General features: G+C 45.1%; 1 long non-coding RNA gene across 1 annotated transcript; it reads left to right on the forward strand.

The window, feature by feature from the left end:
* Window positions 1-2,183: 2,183 nt before the first annotated feature.
* LOC308588340 lies at window positions 2,184-6,877 on the forward strand. Its single transcript, XR_014008625.1, has 3 exons — window positions 2,184-2,233; window positions 3,688-3,773; window positions 6,401-6,877. It is a non-coding gene; the product is annotated as an uncharacterized lncRNA (long non-coding RNA).
* Window positions 6,878-10,917: the final 4,040 nt, after the last annotated feature.

Genomic DNA, 10,917 nt, shown 5'->3' on the forward strand with positions numbered 1-10,917 from the left:
CCAGCGCTGTCCGCAGACACTTCCGGGTCACGTGGCCAGCGTGACGAAGCTACTCAGGTGAGCCAGAGCCGCGCACGGAAACGCCGTTTACCTTCCCGCTAGTAAGCGGTCCCTATTTATCTACTTGCACCCGGGGGTGCTTTCGAACTGCTAGGTTGGCAGGCGCTGGGACCGAAAGACGGGAGCGCACTCCGCCGTGGGGATTCAAACCGCCGACCATGCGATCGGCAAGTCCTAGGCGCTGAGGTTTTACCCACAGCTCCACCCGCGTCCTGTGCATTTAGCTGAGCTCAAAGAAACATAGGTAATCTGCATTTTAACTGTAGATGGCAGGAGCAGGTGATTATTTATTACCTACTCATTATGGAAGGTTGTCCGATTCAGCTTTACACAGCTCTGGGGTCTGGCTGAGAGAAATCACTGGCTGGAAACCTCATGAGGCTTCTCAAACATTTCCACAGCCCCCTCCTCTTGCCTTGATTTACGGGATGCCGTTAAACATGTAGCAATACCAAGGCTCTTCAGCTTTAATAAAAAACTATTTGCTCAGCTATAAACTTAATTTATTGTGATATAATTACTTTAGCAGTGCTATTAATATCTGCCATGTTTAGTGTCAGTGATTTTAGTGCTACAAACTTAGTTTGTAATGAATAAAATAAGGTTGTGGTTCGAGGACCTGATCCCCGCGTAGTGGAATGAAAACACGAGGACACGTGATATAAGGTTAATGGGCAAGAAAAGGCCACAACTTTATTGATTACAGCAAGTGAAAAGGTATTGGCTTAGGCATTGGATTACGTCAGCTGACTCCACCCCCTCAGAGAGGGGTGAGTCTAAAACAGGGGGGTTTATTCACCAGTAGGTGGAGCCTGTTGATGCTAATCCAACTATAAGCTCTCCCCTGATGTCACCGAGGGTCGTGCCATGGCCTCCCGCCAAGCAGGCATCGGACAGAATACACGACCACCAGATTCCTTTAACGGAATACCCAAAAATTGACGGCATAGGCGATGGCCACACCTAGCCCTTCGACACACCACAACACATTATTCCAATGCCTAACCTACCCACCAATACCACAAAAGTTGTGACGATTGCTACGAGGTAGGCGAAAAAACCAAAAAGCCTAATGCCAAATGGAAAAATTCCTACCAGGCCCCCTGGACAACCAGGGCGACCAACCTAAGGTCCATAGCAAGGCCAAAAGAAAACTGAGACCCTGAGCTCTAAGGGAGTGGAGGGTGGGTGACTCGCGACGGGACGGCGAAAAGTGAGGCCGGAAGGCTGGTGCCGCAGCAATTTGGGCTGCTAAACACGCCCCCTCGCAGGCACCAGCCAGGTGAGTGGGAGGCAGGGGGCTAACGCCCCCTGCTTGAGGCGGAGTCTGGCTCCCGACCACAACCACGCCCCTCTCTTGCAGGAGGAGAGTCTTTATCAGGCATAAGTACTCTTTCCCTCTGTTCTGGAGAATCTCTGGAGAATCATAGGACTGGATCCAGATTTAGGCTGTGTACATACTATTGCTATGAAGCACACTTTGAAACATGTTTTCCCTTCAAAGAATTCTGGGTATTTTTGGTTTGTGAAAGGTTGTTGGGAATTGTAACTCTGTGAGGGGTGAACTACAGTACTCAGAATTCTTTCAGGGAAGAATGTGCTTTAAAGGTATGGTGTGTAGTCAGCCACAGTCATGCTTAGAGGAGGTCCACTGAAATAGGACATATGCTATTTATGACAAATTCCGTTGATTTTTTATTACTCTTCCCTAAGCCTGACTAAGTCTGGGTCCCACCCACAGAATCATAGAGTTGAAATGAACTTCTAAACAAATCAGGCTCCATCCCAGTGCTATTTTTCTACAAAAAGAGGTGCTGGAATATACCCTTTTCTCTTATAATGGCACCTATCTGAGAGGTGCCAGAACTGAGTTCCAATGAGTTCTGGCTGAAAAAAGCCCTGCTCAATCCCATGCAGGTCATCCATTACGACGCCATCCCTGAAATGTGTTCATTCACCCCCTCCTTAAAAAAGGAAAGACTCACCACCTTCCAATATGGTCTCTCTCACTGGTGAACAGTCTGTAGCATCAAGAAGAAGCTGAGATCCTTTCTCTCCCCTCCCCTCCATCTTATTACCCCTCTAGAGCCACAGAAAGAAAGTTTGCTCCATCATCTATATGATGTGACTTCAGCCTGCTCTGGGATGCCTTCTTGGAAATGAAGAACAGTCTGTAAACATTTTAAATGAATTAATTCATTAAGTGAAATAAAATACTGCCTCTTATTTGTCCCTTTTCTGTGGGTTAAACACACCCAAGTCCATCAAGCTTTCCTCAAAAGACTTGGTCTCCACACACACACACCCACACCCACCCACACCCCCCACACACCTTTATCTCTCTTCTCTATACATATCCCAGTTTGTCAATATCCGTCTTAACACTTTTAACACCATATGGTATCTGTGCCTGGAATACTTGAGGGACCATGTTTTCCTTTATTTCCTCCCTCTCCCATAGCTGAGTTCAAGAAATGGGAGTATTTGACTCACACCCTCTGAAAGCCAGGATGTTGCCAAGGTTCTTTCAGGGGTGGCCCCTTTTGTTTTGGATTTCCACAAGCCATTTCCCATTCTTCTCTTGCTTTATAAGGGAATTTAAAGTTCCATGTACAACTACTAGCCAGCAATCCTGCAGGATATTGGTGTTCATTTTTATTAAGTTAGCATTGCAGATAGTATTTTTTTGCAACTCTTAATGCTTTTTTTTAAAAAAAGACAAAATGCAATACAACATATTTTTGTATGCTGCTTTTACTAATACAGTGGTAGCTTGGGTTAAGTACTTAATTCGTTCTGGAGGTCCGTTCTTAACCTGAAACTGTTCTTAACCTGAAGCACCACTTTAGCTAATGGGGCCTCCCGCTGCCGCTGCGCCGCCAGAGCACGATTTCTGTTCTCATCCTGAAGCAAATATTAACCCGAGGTAATATTTCTGGGTTACCAGAGTCCGTAACCTGAAGTGTATGTAAACTGAAGCATATGTAACCCGAGGTACCACTGTATACGCGTTACCATGACTTTACTTTATAGTAAAGTGGAAATTTGGAGATGTGCAAATTTCACAAGGGTGACTGTATGTAGGCTCCCTGGCATTGTGAGGATCACAGCATAGGGACCCAGAGCATAGCTTCCTTTGTGGTGGCCCCAGTGTTTTTAACTACCCTCCCTTTTCAAAATGCATCATGCCACTATATTATTTTTATTGAGATACCGTGTAAGGATGCACCTGTGTACCTCAAGAGGGACAGAGAGGATGGTGATAGTTTGATTTTCACTTCTGCTGCCTTTCCTATTCATGAAAGTTCTGAATTTTGACACTGATTATTTTATTTTATTTTAGATATTTATTGTTCATCGTCCTTCTAATGTCATTGCTTGCCACCCCGAGATTCTCAAGTAACTACAAATAGCTTAGATAAATAAATAAATAAGTCACATCTCTATGCCCTCACAAGCCTTATTTGCTGATTTCTGAGATCAATGTGCTGTTAGATGCCGAGGAGAATCCAAGCCTGTATATCTCAGCTGTTGGCAGCCTTAGGCCTAGGATAAGGGTGGAACACAGATACTGATGACTACTGCTGATTCTAATAATGCCAATATTGTCTCCTTTCCTACTGGCAGAGGCTCCCTGTGCCATTAATGGCAGCAGGACAGTCCAGGTTTTCTCCTGAACTTGAGATTCAGTGATGGAAAAACATGGCAGGAAGGTAGGAAGGAAAGAATCCATTATATTTTTCTGAGCCTTTGCAGTGCAAATGCACCTCACTCCATTGGAAAGGTTAACTAACTTAAAAATGACTTCCCCTGAATTAAATGTAGATACAAACACTGGTTTCTGTTCTTCCATCTTTTGAAGTGTTTATGACTTTTTCAAAAGCCACTTGTGATGTCAGTGTGAAGGCCAGGGCATAAACACAATCAGCAGATTGTATAGGCGCTCCTTCCAACAATAGCATAAGGGAGGCTTGAGCAAGCAGCCGTACTGGAAGCAAACAGAAAGGAGCAGCCAGAGATTCCTTGGCTGTTGTGAAGGTTTTCTTTTTCATGTTTCAGTTGAAGGCTTTGTAGGAGGGTTTGTGAGACTTCAGTTATTATTAGATCAAAATGCTTCTTGTATACATAACCAGCACCACATATGCTGGATGCTTCAGTAAGAATTGCCACACATGATGTTGTTTCAGTACCAACTGGTAAAGTGGGGAGGGCAGAGGAGTGGGAATGATTCCCTTCTGACTAAGGCCGCATTCACAGAATCACAGAATTGTAGAGTTGGAAGGGACCATGTGGGTCATCTAGTCCAGACCCCTGCAGTGTGGGACTCTAACCCACAACCCTGACATTAAGAGTTTGATGCTCTAGCAGCGGAGCTATTCTGGGTCCTCATTCACACCATACATTTAAAGCACACCATACATGTAAATCACTATGATACTGATTTAAACAGTCATGGCTCCTCTGCTCCTATGAAGGGGAGGGCTACCAATAGCTATTAGCCATGATGGTTATGCCCTGGTGTTCTGCCTCCACAGCAGAATTTTGGAAGGCTTCGGCGCATAGTGGTTGCGGAGCTTCTCTTGAATCGTGTCCCACGGCGCTGCCTGGACTGCTAGAGGCGCGACCAATGCTCGGGTCGTCTCGAACACCTTGGGGCCACAAAGGCTGAGGAAGAGGCCTCGCTTACACGATTCTGTTAGCACGTTTGCTTGGAGGTAGCAGTCGAACCGAGCAAAGTAAAAGTCCCATGATTCAGAGGCTGGGGCAAATGGCAGTAGAGGCACAAGTGAAACCATGGTTCTGATGCCGGCGAGAAGGGCGATGGATGGAACACAGTGCTCTAGCCAGAACGGTCAGCTCTAAATTGGTGCTGTTCAGTGATTCCGCTCAATGAATGTCCGAATCTGACTGTGCTCTGATGTCCATCAATCCCACCTTCATCGCCAGTGTTAAATAGGGGGTAGACATAGCAGGTGATGCAGCAATTTATCCAAAGCAGCTCTTTATTTGTAAGCTGGAACAGAACTGAACAGCAAATAGCTCAGCCAGCCTGCTTTTATAGGCAGCATTGTAGCAACAACAACCCAGGGTTTCCCGCCTAAAGTAACTGACGTGGACCTGAGTGAAAACTATATACACAATACTCCTGTTGGCCAGGGTGAGAACTTCAATACATAACACTTCTGAATACCAGTTGCTGGAAAACACAGGAGGAGAGAATGCTCTTGTGGTCAAATCCTGCTTGTAGGTTTCCCACAGGCATCTGTTTGGCCACATTGAACAGGATGCTGGGCTAAATGGGCCTTTGATCTGTTCCAGAAAGGTTCTCTTTATGTACATCAGGCAGTAGTGTAGTGGGGGGCACAGGGTGGTTGCCCCAGGCATAAAATTGTTAGAGGCACAAAATTTCAACACTGGGTGCTGCCTCAGTACAGCTGCATGCTTCTGTTGCTGGGCTCCATTGAAAACAGCTTTTCCATGTAAAGCAGAAAGTGACTTCTCCAGACAATGAAACAACTCTTTTCTTACCTCTGCGGCTGCAATCTCCTGGGTGGCATGGATGCCATCAGGCAGTTGAATGTGCATGCATACTCCATCTGCCCCCCCCCTTCTGCATGGCCCTGGGTGCTGCCACTCCACGCTACGCCACTGTCTTCAGGTGCTGAGGAAGCACGGGAAATGGCAAAGCAACATGATCTTTTGTCAACAACTTGAAAAATGAATGTAGGCAAGACCGGGTTGGAACGTTTTGCCACTGGAGGCAAAACAGAAAATGCTACCTCCTATGCTGCCTGCTGAAGCTCCCCCCCGCCCACTGGCAGAGGAAGGAGGTGCGGTGGGTGCAGTCCACCCTGGGTGTCATCCCTGGGGGGGGTGACATGGCCACGCTGCCCCCCTGGGATGCTTGCCCCAGCCCTGCGTGCGGCTAGCCCCTCCTCCAGGTGCACAGCATGTGCGCCGCTCCGGGTGCTGGAGCAGCTAGCTCTGCCTCTGCCCCCACCACCCAAAACATTGCTCACTGCCCACTGAAACCACCTCCCTGAAACCGCCTACCCAAACTGCCCCCCTCACCATCCGCTGGAGCCAACAAAAAAGGAGTCCAGGGAGGAGCTGGCAGAGCAAAAGGAGCAGGTGGTCCCAGTGGAGAACAAGGCAGTAGAGGAGGAGGTGCGAAGGGTGCAGCACACTCCTCAGGGATTGCATCTGGTGCCCCTCCCAACTGTCCTCCAATCTGCCACCTGAGGTAACTGCCTCACCACACCTCATGAACCGGTTGGCTCTGAATGTAGGAAGCACTCGCAATGCACCACGATATTCTGCACAATGTTTTTTCCCCCAGTTGCTGCATCTAAGAACAGAAGATCATGCAAAGTGAAAGCATATGTCAGGAGAAGAACTGAGACAGCCATGACTTGGAACATCTGATTTCTGGATCTGCGTCATGTCAGATATTTGAACAAGCCGTGGATGCCAATGAAAAGGGAGCACACTTATAATGAAGACACCATCGCCTGACAACAAGCGCTTAGACATTTGGTGTGTTGTGACTGTGGCATTTCTCCCTATTAAGCAATTTTACCTGATGCGATCCTAAGCTATTTCCATATCTAACTGCATATAAGAGCCAAACCTTGCGCATAAAATGCATTTGAAAAGATGTGCTTGTCAGCAGAAGGAGAACAAGAAGAATAGCAAAAATAAATAAATAAAAGGAAGTCATCAAATGCATCGTATCATAGAAAAGCAGTTTGGGAGCACACTTGAAATCACCTCCTCTTAATAGAAGTCTGTTCAAGTAGTTGCAAACAAGGCATTAAAAAACACAAATTAAACAACACGCAAAAAGAGCTACGAGATGAATGAAATTCATTTCCACTTATTCCCCATTTTAGCTGTATTGCTGGATATGAAAATCATTTGCCTCTTTCATTATTTCACAAAAGTACCTCTGCTGTGGCTTGGGAGAGGGCTGAACTATTCTAGAAGGTACAAGTTTATGCTGTATATGTTGCTCCAAGTATCACCTGGAATACAATACTCAGAGAACCTGATTTCCCCAGGAAACATACTTGTTTAGTCATGTGATGGATAAAATTTAGGAAAAGTGTGTGGAAACAAGAAATTCCCAATATCTTCACCAAACATATCCATTTGTTGCATTTGTATTCATATTCATCACTGTAGCGCACTTGCATTCCAAGGAGCTCAGAGCAGTGCTAAAATGTCACTATCTTAGATTTAAATATCGGTCTTCTGGGTCACCAATATGATATACTCCCTCCAGGGAACACAGTCCTGTTTGATGGTAAAATATCATTGCACCTTATCAACAACCTTTCAAAGGACATTAGGCCAAGAGAGACTTGTCCAAAGCCATCCTTTGAGTTTATCAATCAAAATCTCAGTTCAACATACTATGCACTAAACAACATTGGCCTATCTCTGGGCCAATTAATGTGATTTGCCTTAGTTGGAAGATATGATACATTAAGAGAGATGCTGTTTTCAAGATGGCGGACTAGTGCAATGACTGCAGGCATGGGATGTATACTGAATGGCTGACACACTCTAGACCAGCCATTCCCAACCTTGGGTCCCCAGATGTTGTTGGACTAGAATTCCCATCATCTCTAGCTGGTAGGACCTGTGACCAGGTATGATGGGCGTTATAGTCCAACAGCATCTAGGGACCTGTCAGGCTTCAGGAAATCCAATCCCTCCCATGATGGGCAGCCAAGAATCAGATAACAAGAAGAGTTCTTACCAAGTCTTTTATTCAATATTCACAGTGAGAGGCTTAGAAAAGGTGCCTCTATTTCAGTAATGGCGCTGCTCCGAGTAAAGCTCCACCCCCTCTGTCTCTCCTATTCTATGTCACCCCTGTGATGGCTAATCTGAGCTTTCTGCCTCTGAGCTTTCTGTTGTACTACTCCAAATGCCTGCCTGGTTCTGGGAGAGGGGGGTTCTTGAATGCTTTCTAAAGACACTGAGTCTGTCAGCTGTCTCTCCCCTGGTGCTTCTTCTTCCTGCTCCCCTCCCAATATTTCCCAGCTTCTCCCTTCTGCAGCCTCTGAACCTTCCGCAAACTCCTGTTTGTAAATCTATACTGTCTCCCTCTTCTCTGGCAAGTTCAGACTGCAGAGGCGGGATCCACTATTCCTCCCCCTCCTCTGCCCAGTCTCTGATGGGACCCAAGGTTGAGAAAGGCTGGTCTAGATATTAAATGATTGTAATAAAGAATTGCAAATTACACTCACTTTGAGAGGTGACATTGCTAACAATTGTGTGAAGTTAATGATCATGATGAAAGTTCAAATGCTTGCAAATCCTGTATTTTTGTCACACATGAACCTAAATACGGGGGAAAGGCATTCCTGTGCCTGGGATTTCAGATTGCTGCTTCATTAGGGAGAAATGAGACTGTGGATAATTATATAACCTGTTACCTTATTGTTGTTGCTGTTGTTACAATTTATTATTCGCCCTTCACCCTAAGGTCCCAGGGCAAGTTCCAACAATCAAAACAATATTAGACAATATTAAAAACAGTTTCAAACTTTAAATTACAGAAATAAGGTGGGTCCTAAAATATACATCTCAAGTGTCAAACGCCAGGGTAAAAATTAGCTTACCGCTGTACCATTCCATTCATCCTGCATCACTTACTGAACTTCCAACAGATACACATAGTGTAAGGGCTGCAAGACTAGCTGCTCTCATACATTTCATACATGTGATGGGTACCTTTAGAATAGAGAGAGCTCAAGCTATATATAATGCCCTTCTGAGCTGAAAAGGCCAGGGAAACTTGTAAAACTGAAAGGTCATCCCTGATAGGACACAAAGATTTAAAGTGGGTCAGCACCTCTAATTAAAGCACCTCCTATCTTGAAATTACCAGGCATCTGCATGCTTCAATCAAGTACTCAATTTCTTACTGCATATGCTATAGCTGGAAGAAGCAGATGGAGGTAGAGTTGGAACATTTATGTGACTCGCAGTATTACATGCTGTTATACCAGCTAGGGGGGGAAATGTCAAACACTATCAATCTTTAGGGTTCAAAGCATAAGCTGGTTGCGGTGAGATCAGGCAAAAATTCCTGGTGTGAAATGGTGTGAAAATTTTAGTTCCATTTGAGGAAGTTCATGCAATCCTTAGAAACAACTGACATCTGGTGTGCATTCGTTTATGCAGAAGACCAACAACAGTGTTTAAAGAAAGTAAAACGTGCTATGATGGATGCATCACTGCCTTTGCACATTTTTCTGATCTCCCATTGTTGATTCTGATCAAATAGATCTTGTCTTCTCTTGGGTTATTAAATTGCTGCAATATCATCCGTGCTCTTACAACAGGGGTCCATTTACCCCCAACCCCTTTCTCAAAGATGACTCAGGAGTCCGGTTCCCAAAATGTGGCCAAATGGCAAATCAGGGAGTGGGAGGAGCCTGGCTCTAAAAAAAGATTGCGAAGGAAAGTGATTCCCTTTTACTTCCTCCCACAGAAAAGCCTCTGCAACTTTGGCAGGCTTAATCCACTCTGGAGGAGCTCCTGTGCCTGCAAATTTCACCACTTTGGCCCGAAGGTGCTAAAGGTACAGCAATTTTAAGAACCTGAATTATAGTTATTAGGAAACACAGAGCAACATTTCAATGCAGAGCAGCTTGGAGCCTGCAAAACACACCAAATCAGAGAGTATCCAGAATGACTCAGAAACAGATTGGAATTTTAAAACCCACATAGATATAAGGCAAATAGTGGGGCCTGTCCACATGCCTGTCCTACAGGCATGTTGCTATTATATGGTCCCGTGAACCACTCTGAGACCTATGGGTATAGGGTGGAATAACAACAACAACAATCATACATGATGATGTGACAGCTTAGTGTCTGTGAAAAACAGACTTTAAGTTACTTTTGCAAACACACCAAGGCATTACATAGGAATATAAGCACCTGTGGATCAGGCCAATGGCCCATCTAGCCAACATCCTGTTCTCACAGTGGCCAACCAGATGCCTGTGGGAAACTCTCAACCAGGAGAGTGATCTCCCCACCTCATGCTTTCCAGCAAATGGTATTCAGAAGCATTTTTGCCCCTGACTGCTTTAATCTCCTTCTGCTATATTATTTCAACCAGAAGGCTTTTGGAAGGGCAAAGGGTGTGGTCTCTGCTTCCTTCAACCTGAGTAGCCAGTTAGCAGCTCAGTGGGTAAAATATGTACAAAGATGGCAGTCCCCCGTTCTCCCCTCCAAAAGTGGTCCGGCCTTTCTGAATTTCATATTCTCCTTATCCTCAGTGTAAGCAGACATGCCCATCCCACTCTCTAGTGTCTTATGCAAAGCAATCTGCTCTTGGTGACAGCAGTTATTTTAAAGTTGTGTGTAGGCGAGAGACCTCAAACTCAAGCTGGGGACAAGTGATGAAGGATAGCTTTTCGAAATCCAATCTCCATTTGACAAGCATGCACTCCAAAAGAGTATTTACAGCACAGTGACACGACAGACTCTTGTCTTTATGAAACGGGAAGTAACCATCCATCAAGATGTCATTTGTTGTACGTCAGTCATCCGGCCAACCACCACCAAATGGAATAATTGAAGGAAAAGGCAACATAAGGAAACTGGCACTTGATTATCTGGGTACCACAAGACAAAGGGCAATTTACAACTGTTCCATACAAACTTATATAAAAAAAAATCAAAGCCAAGAGATTCTGCTGGCTTTTGCCAGCCTTCGTAATGGAGACACATGGAGAGCGATCACACTCCAAATCATCACATTTCAGAACTTAAATCCGAAACTGCTGCTGCTTCTATCTTTTTTTGAAGGGAAAGTTTTAATTACTGAAA

Source organism: Podarcis bocagei (genome assembly GCF_964188305.1).
Source record: "Podarcis bocagei genome assembly, chromosome: 1".
NCBI lineage: Eukaryota > Metazoa > Chordata > Lepidosauria > Squamata > Lacertidae > Podarcis > Podarcis bocagei.